This window comes from Canis lupus, chromosome 7, assembly GCF_011100685.1.
Source record: "Canis lupus familiaris isolate Mischka breed German Shepherd chromosome 7, alternate assembly UU_Cfam_GSD_1.0, whole genome shotgun sequence".
Taxonomy (NCBI): Eukaryota; Metazoa; Chordata; class Mammalia; order Carnivora; family Canidae; genus Canis; species Canis lupus.
In genome coordinates this window covers 2,530,985-2,546,598 of record NC_049228.1, presented here as the reverse complement: position 1 = coordinate 2,546,598, position 15,614 = coordinate 2,530,985, and positions in this window count along the sequence as shown.

Genomic DNA, 15,614 nt, shown 5'->3' with positions numbered 1-15,614 from the left:
AGCGACTGCGATGGGGACGGGCCCGTCCAGGCCTCCCGCCTGCCTGTGCCCCTGTGACAGCCGCCACCTGCCACCTGCCACCTGCCACCTGCACGGAGAGCCGCTTGCAGAGCTGAGGGAGCAACAGCCATCCGTGCACCCACCGCCGCTGGGCCACACCCCTGCTGCGCTCCGGGCACCCCTCCAGCACCTCGGGGGACCCCACCTCACCTGGTGGCAGAAGGGCCTGCTCAGTTAATAGCTGTTGGAGAAAGCTGGACGCCGGGGGCCCAGCAGCTGAGCCTTGGGCCCAGGCCATGACCCCGGGGTCCCAGGATCGAGTCCCGCATGGGGCTCCCCGCAGGGAGCCTGCTTCTCCCCCTGCCTGGGTCTCTGCCTCTCTCTGTGTCTCTCAGGAATGGATATAAAAAAAAAAAAATCTTTTAAAAAAATGTGCTGGAATGAAAGAGGGTTAGAGATGCTCACGGATAATTGGGGGCCACGAGGCTGAGAGCCTATCAGTATCCGAGCGATTTCTGGTCATCCTGTGGGGCAGGGTTGAGCACACTTGCCCTGTGCGGGGCCACGGAGAAGAGATGTGAAGCTTTACCGTCTACAGGGGCTCCAAACCACCTAGTTTGGAAGCAGCCGTAGATCATATGTAAATGGGTGGATGTGACCATGTTCCAGTAAGACTTTATATTCATACACGGAAATCTGAAGTGCATATACTCTGCACGTCACAAAGTATTCTCCTTTTGATTTTTCACCCATTCAAAAATATAGGGACTACCTGGGGGGCTCAATGGCTGAGCGCCTGCCTTCGGCCCAGGCCATGGTCCTGGGGACCCGGCGTCGGGCTCCCTGCATGGAGCCTGCTTCTCCCTCTGCCTGTGTCTCTGCCTCTCTCTCTCTCTCTCTCTCTCTCTGTGTGTGTCTCTCATGCATAAATAAATAAAATATTTTTTAAAAAGTGGTTGCATTCAAAAATATAAACATCATTCTTAGTTCAGAAATCCTATAAAACCAGGCAACAGCTGGATTGGACCCTTGAGCTACTTTGACAAACCCTGGCTTTAGGTAATATAGGAGCCAAGTGGATGAGGAAGTAGGGAGATGACAAAATACGCCTCGAGTGTCTACCGTTGGCCAGAGACGATACCAAGTGCTGCTGAGGATGCAGCAAGGATGGGAAACGAGCAAAATCCCTGCCCTTGGGAAGCACATGTCCTAAGCAAGAGATGCAAATAATAAACAAGATCATTCAGGTTAGGTGCTCAGTGCAGAGGAAATGAACAGGGCAATGAGATAGACCGCGTCAGGGAGGCAAAGACAACCCTTTTTATCTCTGTGCTAGTTTCCTGTAGCTGCCATGACACAAGGCCACAAATCAAGTGGCTTAAAAACCAGAAACTTAGTCTATCATAGTTTTGGAGGCCGGAAGCCCCGAATCAGGGTGTCGGCTGGCAGTACTTTCTACAGAAGCTTCAGGAGAGAACCGCTCCTGCCTCCTCCGACTCCAGGGCTGTCAGCATCCCTTGGCATTTCTTGCCCAGTGAGAGCTTCAGTCCAGTCCCCGCCTCGGGGGACACATTTGCCTCCTGGTCTGTGTGCTCTGCTCTCCAGCCTCCCATGTCCCTCCGCCAAAGGCACTTGTCACTAAATTTAGGGCCCACCTGAATAATCTCCTCATCTCAAGATCCTTAACTTAAACTGTATCGGCAAAGACCCTTTCTCCAAATAAGGTGACATTTTGCAGGTTCGGATAATTCCTGAATTCTCTTTGCTGGAGTAAATGAAGTCGCAGCCCACCAGCAGGTAAGTGTAGACCTAACAATGACCGACGGGAAGGCACCATGCTGCAGCCACCACTGACGCAATGGACTCAGGAGAAAACCGTGGGTGGAAAGGCCATTCGCACAGACCCTGTGTGTCCTCCAACAGATTACTTATTAATCACAAAGGGGACAGGTACCTTTGCAGTAAAGAAACCCGATGAAATGCTTCCGAACCAAGCGACCAGGCCTTCCACCGACGTCATCTGAAGTGATGTACTGAGGCCCCAAGCTCACCTGCCCAGTTTCCCAACAGAAATGTATGAACTGAGTCTACTTATAAGGGAACAGAGCCAAACTGAGGGACATTCTGCTGATCTGGATTTGCCAAGATAAGCTGACTGATTCTACTAGACCATGAACTCCTAAAAGACAATATCTGTGTCTTACTCATCTGCCAATCCCCAGCACCAAGAATGAGAAACTAGTGAAATAATGTAAAGTATGTACAACAGATACTATTGACCTGCTTAAACTACCATAAAAGATTAGTTAACAGCTTGGAAAATACGATCACAATATATATATTAAATAAGAAAAGCAGCAGCACCTGGCTGGCTCAGTCGGAAGAGAGTGCGACTCTTGATCTTGGGGTTTTAAGTTCGAGACCCATGTTGGGTGTAGAGATTATTTAACTTAATAAATATTTTTTTAAAAGATAAATTTCTGGGATCCCTGGGTAGCTCCGCAGTTTAGCACCTGCCTTTGGCCCAGGGCACAATCCTGGAGTCCCAGGATCGAGTTCCGCGTCAGGCTTCCGGCGTGGAGCCTGCTTTTCCCTCTGCCTGTGTCTCTGCCCTCTCTCTCTCTCTCTCTATGTCTATCATGAATGAATAAATAAAAAATCTTTTTAAAAAAATGAAAAATAAAATAAATATAAAAAGATAAATTTTTAAGAAAAGGTTAATGAAAAACACAGTTCATAAAAGTATGGTCATTTGTAGCAGGTTTTCAGGAAAAAATTGAAACAATCTTCTTGAAAATGTTAATAGTGGTTGTCCCTGGGTGGGAGGGTTATATCACTAGTTTCTTTTTTTCTTCTTTTTGCACGATTGTACATTTTACACATTTTCTGGAGTATGCATCACCTTGTAATAATGAGGTCCAATCACTGATGACACTGGTCTATTCTAAGAAGTAATAGATGTGGCCACTCTTTCCCTCCAAACGTAATTAAAACACATTATCACACCTAAACTGTACACTAACGTTTTACAAAACATTTTTCTTAAGTATGAGTCTCTCCAACCAGAGCACTCGTGCGTTTTCAAAAATGCAAATGCCATGGCCCCACTAAGACCAAATTAATAAAATCTTCAGGAGTAGGGGCACCAGGTGGCTTAGTTGGTTAAGTGCACAACTCCTGGTTTGGCTCAGGTCATGATCTACAGGGTCATGGGATTAAGTCCCGTGTCAGGCTCCATGCTCAGAGTGAAGACTTCTAGTCCCTCTCCCACTGCTCCCCCCACTAGCTCTCACACTCTCCCTCCTAAATAAATAAATAAATAAATTAAATAAATAAATAAATAAATAAATAAATAAATAAATAAATAAATAAATAAAATATTTTTTAAAAATCTTCAGGAATAATACCTGGCTAGATGTCCTTGATAAAAATTCTGGAGTTGCTTGCTAGCTTTGTCATTCCTATATTAAGAACCAGTGTTGGGGGACGCCTGGGTGGCTCAGCGGTTGAGCATCTGCCTTTGACTCAGGGTGTGATCCTGGAGTCCCAGGATCGAGTCCCTCCCTCTGCCTATGTCTCTGCCTCTCTCTCTGCCTCTCTCTCTGTCTCTCATGAATAAATAAATAAAAATCTTAAAAAAAAAAAAAAAAAAAAAGAACCAGTGTTGGGCAGCCCCGGGGGGCTCAGCAGTTTAGGGCCACCTTCAGCCCAGGGTATGATCCTGGAGACCCAGGATCAAGTCCCACATCGGGGTCCCTGCATGGAGCCTGCTTCTCCCTCTGCCTGTGTCTCTGTTTTTTTTTTTCTCTCTCTCTCTTTCTCTGTCTCTCATGAATAAATAAATAAAATCTTAAAAAAAAAAAAAGAACCAGTGTTTTTGGTGTTATATGTAAGTGATGAATCACTAAACTATACTCCTGAGACCAAAAAAATAAATAAATAAAAAGTTGAAAACCTAGGTTCCGTTGCATAATATGTACGATTTTATTGGCACGTGTCTCTGAAACTGTACTTATGGCTCTCTCTCCCGAACATCAACTTTGAACTCCTGAAGGCAGGGAATTTTGTTTGATTCTCTTCCTTTTACAATGACTGATGAATAAGTAGTGCTCCGTCCGTGTTCGCAGGGTTGGGTGGGCGCTTGCATGCAAGAATAAATCGGCCCCATTCACCTTACTCCTTATTTCTGCCACTGTTTTTTAGCCCAGATCTAGCTTGCTCATGTGCAAAATACAGGCATCCCTCAGAGATATTGCAATTTGGTTCTAGAGCAATAAAAACAACGCAAATATTGTACATAAAAGTGAGTCAAATATATATTTTTTGTTTTCCAGTGTATACGAAAGCTGTGTGTACGCTATGTAGTGGTCTATAAGATATGCAATAGCATTACGTCTAAAAAAATGTATGACCTTAATTAAAAAATACTTCACTTAACATAACCATCAGCTGGACTTTTGGAGAGTCATACCTTTGTGCTGATGGAGGGTCTTGCCTCCGTGTGGATGGCTGCTGGCTGACGTGGGTGGGCATTGCTGAAGGTGGGGTGACTGTGGCAACCTCACGATAAGGCAACAATAAAGTTGCACATCGATAGACTCTTTCCTCCTTTCAGGAATGATTTCTCTGCGTAGCACGTGATGCTGTTTGATTGCATTTCACCCACAGTAAAACTTCTTTCAAAATTGGAGTCCATCCTCTCAAACCCTGTCGCTGTTTTATCAACTAAGTTCACGCAAATCCTAAATCCTGTGTTGTCGTTTCAACAATCTTCACAGCATCTTCACCGGGAGTTGATTCCATCTCAAAAAACTACTTTCTTTGCTCATTCTTAAGAAACAACTCCTCATCCGTTCAAGCTTTATCATGGCATCGCAACAATTTGGTCATGTCTTCTGGCTCCACTTCTAATTCCAGTTCTCTTGCTAATTTTCACATCTGCAGTTACTTCCCCCACTGAAGTTTTGAACCCTGAATTTGTAAAAAAAACAGTATCTGCAAAACACAACCAAGCAAAGGACAATAAAACGAGGCATGCCTATAATCATGTTAGGCAGCTAGAATTGTTGGTTTTTTGTTTTTTGTTTTTTTTAGATTTTATTTATTTATTCATGAGGGACACAGTGAGGGGCAGAGACACAGGCAGAGGGAGAAGCAGACTCCCTGTAAGGAGCCCGGTGTGGGACTTGATCCAGGACCCCACGGTCACGGCCTGAGCTGGAGGGAGATGCTCAACCACTGAACCACCCGGGTGCCACAGGCAGCTAGAATTATAACCTGACCAAAAAAGAAAACAACTTCAGAAATATAAAATAATTCTAGTAGGTAGATTTTCTGCATGGAGATGACAATGAGGCATAAAGATATGGAGTGGCTTCATGCACAAGATATTTTTAGAATGCAAACCAAACTCTTCCGTAGCTTTTTATCCATACCAGGCACTAGTCCAATAATATCAGGCATTTGGCCATCATCTCTAATTAATTCAATTCTACAATGAATTCAATATTCTTCAATAACTCTCTTTTCCAAAAATGCATTTGAGGTATTGATGTTGACATTTTATTAATAGCTCTGCAATACTTGCGCTCTGTATAACACTAATATCAAGTACCCAAAAATAAGATGAACTGGAACTCAATTTTTCCTAGATATACTTTGACCCTATTTGCAAAGTAAGTATAGTATAAATTATGTGTATGGCCAACAATTTATCCACACATCCAGATTTTTATCCAGTGCTTAGTATCTATCCGTTACTGTGGAATTTACATATATTCAATGACCAGGGAGGGGTTTGCAAAAATGACCACAAATTCTCCCCGCTTCGTCCAGAGCCTTCCAGTGTGATACGGCATTTCCCACCAAAAGGTAAAATCTATTTCCCCAACCCTTGTGTCCTAGTTGGTCCTGTGACCTATGGAAAAAACGTGATGCAGGCAGTGACTTTCCTTCCCCAATGAGGCTTAACTCTCTTGCTGTATTTGGGGCCCTAACACCACCGTGTGGATGAGCCTGAGCTAGTCTGCTAGAGAAGAAACCTGGAGGCACACCAAGGTCCTCTGGCCAACTGCCAGACGTATCAGCAAGGCCTTCCTGGTTGCTTGGCCACCATCTAACCCATCGGCTGACTCTAGACAAGCGGCAAGCCCAGAAGAAATCAGCTGAGCTCCCCAGACCAGAATCGCCTGACCACAGAATCACGAACTAAACATATGGTTGTTTTATGCCATATAGTGTTTTAAGCCACTAAATTGGGGATGGGGAAGCTTTACTAGCAAAAGCTGTCTGACCAAAACAGCCAATAGTTGTATGGTCCAAAGCACTACCGTCTAATGAATTCATTAGACATTTGGGGACATTTTTTTAAAGATTTTATTTATTTATTCATGAGAGACACAGACACAGAGGGAGAAGACACACACACTTGATATTAGTGTTATACAGAGTGCACAGGGGAGAAGCTCCCCTGCAGGAAGCCCGATGGGGGACTCAATCCCCCGGGATCATGCCCTGAGCCAAGGATAGATGCTCAACCACTGAGCCACCCAGGCATCTTGTGTTAAGGGACTTTTGTGGGACGTTCTTATAAAGTCAAATCTTCAGAGTCTCAATTCTCTTTGCCCTGCATGACAAACGAAACAGCTCCTGGAAGCCCAGGAAGCTCACTGAGGCTTGGGGGGGGAAACACCACAGCTCATTTAGCAAACATTTACTGAGCGTCTACGGAGTCGATGGGAATACGAAGATGATGAAATAACTCAGGCTCTGCTCCCTAAATTTTTAGTCAAGGAAATGGAAAAACCCAATAGTAATCAGAGGATGAAAATAAAATCTGATAATCTCTGTGTAGGAGTCAGGCCTGCCGGAGGTGGGGAAAGAGGAGGGATCCAAGGCCTCTGGGTGCTACCCTGGAAGCCAGATCCTGAGCGATCAACTGAGCCAGCAGGAGAAGTGGGTGCTGGGAGTTCGTAGGGTCCAGGAGAGAGGAGGGAACCCGGATCCCATTCGTTATAACTTCAGGTGGTTCCCGGGATTGGGAGCTGAAGCACAAAATTGAGAACCAGGCAGACAAGAGTGGAGCTGGAGGGAAGGGATGAGGGGATGGCGGCCGGCGAGTGCAGGGGTCAGGCTAAGACTTTCCAATTTCATTTGGAAGGGGAAGGGGAGCCACTGAAAGTTTTTAGGGTGGAGAGACGACATGAAAAATTTGCTCGACTTGCCAGGAGCAGGAATGGTGGCAGCGATGTCCACTGGAGACAGGGAGACCGAGGTCAAGCACCAAAGGTCTTGGAGTCGTGGTCTCCGCGTGATGGGCTACAGTGGTGGACACTGAATTCGTGCATAGACTCGGGCTGGGGTGGTTGGGGCAGGAGATAGCTGTCAAGGGTAGATTAGGGACTCACTAAGTGCAGTAGACGAGCTAGTTCCAAGATAAGAGTTGGAAGCTGAGTTTTTTTAAAAAAAGTTTTCGTTTTTGTTTTTAAGCCTCCACATTTTAAAAATTTAAGAGAGAGAGCGAGCGAGCAAGCATGAATGGAGCTAGAAGCAGAGGGAGAGGCAGAGGGAGAAGCAGACTCCCTGCTGGGCCGGGAGCCCGACATGGGGCTCCATCCCAGGACCCTGAGATTGTGACCTGAGCCCAATCCAAGAGCCAGGGGCTCAGCTGACTGAGCCCCCCAGGTGCCCTGGAAGCTGTGCTTTGGCATACCGAGTCCGGGGCCTCCATGGGAACCCCAAATGGAAACGTCCACCAGGAGTGTGCTGCTGGGGAGCTCAGTAGAGACACGAAAGCTAAAGGGGCAGACTTAAGGGGATGGACACAGAGCTTCCCCAGGAGCCTCTGGGGCTCTGCCCTTGGGAAAGCTCTCCTTTCTGGTTTCCATGTCTGAAAATTGAAGATATTAATCACTACGTGACAGGGTTGTGGTGAAAACTACGTGTCATAATACTAAACACAATGCTTTGTGCATCATGGACATTCAACATGTGCCTGTCGTGAATGCGTACCAAGCAGGGACTGTTCAGGGAGAAAAGGCCCATGAGGGGTGGGGATCGGGGGAGCTCCAGAGTTTAAGAAACAGGCTAAAGAGCAAAGGATACTAAAAGAAAAAAAAATGAACGGAAGAAAAAAAGATAACAGGCAGGTACCATTCGGAAAGCCTCTGGGTGATATAAGCCTACCGTCTTCCAAAGAAGGTCGTACGCACTGACCGATCATTCCTCCACTGTGTATCTAGCCTAAGGAAATAATAATATTTTTTAGAAATTAAGAACAATATGGGGCACCTGGATGGCTCAGTCAGAGAAGCGTCTCTGCCTTTGGCTCAGGTCATGACCCCGGGGTCCCAGGATGAAGCCCTGTCCCGCTCCCTGCTCAGCCGGGACCCCGCTTCTCCCTCTGAACCTTCGCTCCTGCTCTCTCTCTCTCTCACTTGCTCTTTCTCTCAAATAAATAAATAAATTTTTAAAAAAAAATTAAGAACAATATTTGTATAAAATGTTTATTGTGATTTAAATAAACATAAACAGAGTTTTTATAACTCTGGTAAATTTACAGGACCTATTTTATAACAAGGGTGGTGGGTCTGAGTTGGGGCAGGGACGACAAGTGAGGACGTTCATAAACTAGAACGAAACATACCAACTATGACTAGAGATCAGATTATATGAGAATTTAAAAAAAATTAAAAATAAGATTATACGAGAATTTCTGATTTTTGTTATTCCTTAATTCATTATAGTGAGAGTGTGTTATTGACACCCCAAAAACTATGCCTAAAAAAAAATTAGATATTTTACTGGGGGGCCCCTGGGGGGTCAGCGGTTTAGCACTGCCTTCAGCCCAGGGCGTGATCCTGGAGACCCGGGATCGAGTCCCATGTCGGGCTCCCTGCATGAAGCCTGCGTCTCCCTCTGCCTGCGTCTCTGCCTCTCTCTCTCTCTCTCTCTCTCTCTCTCTCTCTCTCTCCCTGTGTCTCTCATGAATAAATAAATTTTAAAAATCTTAAAAAAAAAAGATAAATAGAATCTTAAAAAAAAAGAGATATTTTACTGAGGGGAAGAGGAGCAAGAGAAAACTCACCTTGTTTCCAATGTCACTCAAAACATGACCTCTACCTTTGATTGTTTCTAATGATTCTGAGTCGTCTTCATCATGTAATCTTCCTCCTGCCAAACTCAGCTGGTTGGATTGTTTGAGTTTTCCTACTTCCTACCTTCCTTCCCTTTCTTTTTTTTTTTTCCTTCCTTTTCTTCCTTCCCTTTCTTGGCCTTTTCCCTCTGCTGGAACTGCCTCCTGGAGACTAATACCTGACCTCTAACTAGACAGGCCTGTCTATCAAAACATACCTATCCCACCAGCGCCCCCCTCCGCCCCTCTGACCCACCTGGATCTAATCTCTAATCTCTCTTTCTAGTCCGTGACTACAGTTTTGTGCTTCCTTCAAGGCATTACTATTCCATTTCATGCCCAAAATACTCACCCTAAGGTCATTCTACCAACAAGCTTGGGGATGGGGGCTGGGGAATCTCCAAACACTGTAAAATCATTGCAAAACTCTGTGTGTGTGTGTGTGTGTGTGTGTGTGTGCACATACATGCATTTTTTTTTTTTTAAAGACAGAGAGAGAGAGGACTCAGAACTTTCACCAGATTCTCAAATTTTCCATGAGCCAAAAGACGGTAAGAAAGGCCATTCAACTCTCACTTGGTCCTTTCATCCTACGGGCTCTAGAGGCACCTCCAGGGCTTCTCCAGCGTGATGCCTCCTGGGTGCCTGGGAAGGAGCCTTGCACAAAACAGGCACCTGGTTGTGGAATCCAACTGAATGGAGTCAACACAGAGGTTGGCATCTACCACGCAGAAAGGGGAAAAGTCTCAAAAAGAAAGAAAAAAAAAAGAGAGAGAAAAACACCCCCTTCACTCCTCCAATGTAAAGATTCGATCACAACCCACACAAGAACAAAAGTGAAAGTGAAAACGTTGTATTTTCTTTAAAACCTAGGGCCCAGCCTGCCAGCAAGGCTCGGATTAGGGGATCAGGCGAGGTCGTGAGCAGTCCTCAATCTGCCCCTGACTCACTTCTATTTCGAGTAATAATTCTCTCAAACTCACTATACCTCATTTCCTATTTATGCAACACGGGAAAATAGTTCTTGTCCCTTATCTACCCAATGAGGAGGACGTCAGGAAAACAGATGACACACAGAATGCTTTCTGAACACTTCATTAGGCGGGCTCCACAAATCTTTTCATCAGAAAGCCTGTGGTTGCAAAGGGCCGCCCAGCCGTGGTGCTCGGTTTTGATGTCCCGAAGCTTGCTTTCAGGTCTAAAATATTTCCAAATGTGCTCAAGTTTAACATCGACGGTAAGAAGAATCCTGGGCTGGAATGCACTCTGACCACACTCCAGAGCAGCATTTCTCAATTTTTAACCCGTATTCCCATTTGATAAGCCTTAGAAATCTCGCTCCCTCTTTAAACTCTGTATTATGAAAACAAGGCTTGGGTTCCCCCTTTTCCCCCCTTTTCACGCTTTTATGATAAACACCACTCGGCAGTAAAAAGGCATGGACTACTGGTGTGTGGGGGCGTGGATGCCTCTCAAGGAGAGCCTTCTGCTGAATAAAAGAGGCTGGACCCAAAGGAGGACACTGTAGGACTCTCTTCCTAGAAGAGCAAATGCCTCTACCTGCAGGGGATCGGCGGGGCGCTGGAGCACCCGGGGTGGGGGGGAGCCCAGGACACTTTAGGGGAAGGGGAGACAGAGACGTTCACTGTGACGGTGGCATTTCCACGGGTCTGCGCGTGTCAAACTCACCCCGCATCTGCGCTCACGGTAAGTGAGGTGCGAACGTCGGTGCATCTGCCACGCAGGGTGCACTCCACGGCTGGGCTCAAGGAGCTCGAGCCCCGTCCACCCTGAACCCATAAATTAAATGGCTCTAAAGAGTGAGCTTAGGACCCCCTCGCCTGTCCCGGCCTCGGCCCAGCAAGCGGGCCCTTGGCGCCCCCCCCAGGCCCAGTGGCCTTGGGCCTGCATCCCCTGTGCCCCCTGCATCCCCTGTGCCCCCTGCACCCCCTGTGCACCCTGCATCCCCTGTGCCCCCTGCACCCCCTGTACCCCTCTGTGCCCCCTGCACCCCCTGTGCCCCCTACACCCCCTGTGCACCCTGCATCCCCTGTGCCCCCTGCACCCCCTGTGCCCCCTGTACCCCTCTGTGCCCCCTGCACCCCCTGTGCAGGGCCCCTCTGTGCCCCCTGCACCCCCTGTGCCCCCTGCATCCCCTGTGCCCCCTGCACCCCCAGTGCCCCCTGTGCACCCTGCATCCCCTGTGCCCCCTGCATCCCCTGTGCACCCTGCGTCCCCCTGCCCGGGGCCTCAGCTTCTCTCTCCTGCTCTCCAGGCTCGGACCAGAGGCTGGCAGGAGTCTCGGGGGCGGAGGGGCTCCCCTGCTTGGGTTCCTGTGTGTCCGGGTGGATCTCTAACCGCCACGCGCCATCTCGTGCTGAGTTTTACCTGTTTAGGCTTCTAAGTGCCCCCGGCCCCCCAAGGTGCGCATCTAGAGGGGTTCTTTACCATTTGGGGGCCTTGGCCACTTGCGGCAGCCCCGTGAGGCCTTCTCAGAACCCGGCAAAACGCACAGGCATGTGCAGTAATCCGTATTATGACCTGCGGTCGCCCAAGGAGCAGAATGTCTCTGCTGTTAGAATGCATGTGCCCTGGGGTGCCCGGGTCGCGGGATCGAGCCCCACGGCCGGCTCCGAGCTCAGCTCCCTCTGCTGCTCCCCCTGCTTGTGCTCTCCCTCTGTCAAATCAATAAATAAAATCTTTAAAAAAAATAAATAAAAATTCGGGACGTCTGGGTGACTCAGTGGTTGAGCATCTGCCTTCGCCCCAGGGCATGACCCTGGGGTCCCCGGATCGAGTCCCACATCGGGATCCCTGCAGGGAGCCTGCTTCATCCTTATGTCTCTGCCTCTCTGTGTTTCTCTCATGAATAAGTAAATAAAATCTCTGAAAAAAATTAAAAATAAAGTTAAAGTTAAAAATAAAAGAACACACGGGCCTTCTTACTGATGTATGAAGGGGCCATACGCAGCCGTCGGCCAAATCACCAGCTCATCCCGAAGTAGTGGTAGGGTGACGCACTATTTCAAGGGAGCCGCCAACAGCTGTGATGGGATATGTACTGTGGAAACGCGTGTGCTTCACAGGTGTGGCTAATCCTGCTGTGGCTTTCCATCACCATCTCTCTCTGAAGGAGGTGACTGAAAATGTGATCTTTTCTCTATTCAAGTTCACAAAGGCCCTGAATTCCACCCAAGGACACGGATCCATGGACACCTGGATGAGGTGGCGTGCTCTTTATCTTTGTGTTCTTGGCACCCTGGGGTGGGGGGGCGGGTAGTGACAGCCTCGTAACACCGTAATGAGAACAATGACAATATTAAGTATGAATTCAGAAACAAAGATAAATAATTTCTCTTGCTAATTCTTGTTACGTTACGACTACTATGCTTCCACCAAACTATAGCCTGCAAAATTGTTCAGAGTGCCAGGGAACTTCAGTTCCATCTACCTGGAACCACATGCGCCTTCGGCCACCTTCTAGCCTATTCCCCAATTCTCCAAGCACTAACACTAAGCCATCTGAAGAGAATAGAGAGAGGCCGAGGAGGTTGAGAGGAGGAAGTCGGCCCCGCACCATGACCTCACTGTGTCCGTCCTCTGTGACCTTCACGTGGTAGGTGTGTAGCTCTAGATACATGAGGAATGTAAGAAATGCCCTTGACTCAGTCTTTTTCTTCCCATTGCAGCAGGGAATAATGCAAGATGCTTTGTCCCCACCACGCCTCTCTCTTAATATTACACAAATACTTCCTTTCTTCTCCTTTTACTGTTGCAGTTATTGCTGAGAGCATTTCGTAAGGGCGTAAAAAATAATGAAACCAGTTCAAGTGAACCGGAGTGACAATGAAGTGCCTGGCAGGGAAAAACCCTGTTCGCTGTGAATTTTCACATGACCCTCTTTGGTCTGATGCTGCACATTCAACCATGCACGCTGGGGCCCAGCTGGTGCGCGCAGGCCTAGGCCGCACATAGAAGGAAAAGGCCTCTCCTCCGCCTCCCACCTGTGACCCATTTCCTCCAGCGTTGGAGGAGGATCGGTTTCTTAACTTCCAGTAGAGTTCACGTGAATTAAGGGGAGTTAAATTTTTTTACCTTAAAACCACTTTTTTCAGTCCCGCTCAAGAGATTTGGAAGCCCCTCTTACCCTAAATCAATCAGATTCAAAAGAATGTGGAGCAAGCCTGTTGGTCCACCCACAACCCCTACCCTGTCAAGCCCTAAACATCTGCAACCTTAAAAATGAGATAAGCAGTTGAGGAAACCAAGTATCTGAAGATAGTGGCTTCGTGGCCTGAGCGAGGACTGTGTGAGGTCCCACAGAACCACCGAGTGATGACATGTCCAGCTCGCTGGAGGAGAGAGGCACAACTCTGAAGGAAGCCAGAAGGCGTCCCGGGCCTCCCCGGGGCCCCCGCCGATGCTACCTGATGCTCAGGACGTCCTGCCACCAGCAGAAAGGAGCATCTCTCCCGTCTTCACGCTCTCGCTCACCGGCTTTTTATGTTTTGTCCACAAACATGTTCAAATTGATTGCATTTTAGAGTAGTAACAACTACCTTTACACCACTTCTCCCCAGAGTTAGCAAACTGCTGCCCCATTATCTCTGTGTTCTAACTTCTTAAGAGAGCGGTCGCAGTCGTGTCCTCACTTCCTCCCTCTTGCTCTCTTCTCTAATCTCTCTCGACTCTGTTTCCAGCCATAGCCTCTGTGCCGGATTGCAGTTAGTTTATTAAAAAGGAGGGTGCCAAAGTCAATGACCTCATAATTGCCAGCTGGATCCAATGGATGGCTTCGAGCCCTTCACGGGCCCATGCAGGTGATGCCTGGCACTCCTTCCACCTGGGAACAGTCCTCCTCGTTCTCCTCCTACCTCTGAGGCTAGCCTACATTTTCCTTAAATGTTGGTGTTCCTCGTTTTCCTCCTGTAGTCTTGTTGTCTTAATCCAATCATTCTGCTTAGCAGACCTCCACTGGGCTTGAAACCGTTTTGCTCATGAATCCCCTAAAATAAAATCTACAGACCCCTATGCAATGTCTAATTTGACATCCAAGTTTTAACCCAAATTCAAATGGTGGCCGAGAATCTAGTGTATGGTACTTTGTGCATGCACAGATCTTTAATCGTCAGAAATGACATATCATTCTTCTTTTTGTTTTAAGTCCTATTTCCATTCCATTCGCCCCACAGATTTTTTATTAGCTTTATCGAAACATCAATCACCTATCATACGATTCGTCCACTTAAAGCATACAATTTAATGGGTTTTGGCACAGTCACAGAGTTGTGCAATCACCACCACAATCCATTTTAAAACATTTTTTCATCACCCCAAAAAGAAACCTCATACTGATTGGCAATCACTCCCCATTCCCTGCTGTCCTACCACAGCCCTAAGCAACTGCTAATCTACTTTCTGTCGGTAGGTTTGCTAATTCTGGGCATTTCATACAAATGGAGTCATACAATATGTGATCTTCTGTGACTGGCTTCCTTCACTTAGCATAATGTTTCCAGGGTTCACCCATGTTGTAGCCTGTGTCAGTAATCATTCTCTTTTATTTTCCAATAATATTCCATTATCTGGATATACTACATTTTGTTTATTCATCAGATGGTGGACATTTGGGTTGTTTCTCTTTTTTGGCTGTTATGAACAATGCTGCTATAGACACTCGTACAAATTTTTGTGTTATTCATAGATTTTAAACCCAATTTTTAGTATTTCCTTTCTTTTTAAAAAAAGATTTATTTTTTTGAGAGCCAGCATGCCAATGAGTGGGGGAAAGAGCAGAGAGAGAATACCCAAGCCGACTCCCACTGAATATGGAGTCCACAAGGGACTTGATCCCGTGACCCATGAGATCATGACCTGAGCTGAAACCAAGAATCAGAGGCCCAACTGATGGAGCCACTCAGGTGCCCTAATTTTTGTGTTTCAAAGCTTTTTATCAATAAGCTTTTCATAGATCTCATCCACAAACAATATCCATAAATTAAAAGTTAAATTAAAAATTAGAAATATAAATAAATAAATAAATAAATAAATAAATAAATAAATAAAAATTAGAAATAAAAAATGAAAATAAAGTTTCTGTGACCACAGTTTACCAAATACACAAAAATTCTGGCCTGAGTAGTAATAAATTCCAATTATTAGTAGTACAAAATTAATCAAAGTATCAGAAGTCTACTACAAAATTTGATAATTATTAAACATAAAAAGTAAAATTTTATTGGAAATATATCCCTTAATAGAGATGAACTGGGTTTATTTTCCAATTATTAGTTCATGGGTCTGTGGAGGCCTTTTTATTACACTGAAACAGTTTGGTGTAATTGCATCTTACTACCTTTCCCTTTTACGGAGGCAATCACTGAGACATGCTTTAAAACACACAAGAGAAGGAATGGAAGTATTCTACTTACAGTAGTTATGGCTCAAATCTCTGATGTCCGGGCAAGCCAGAACCCCACAG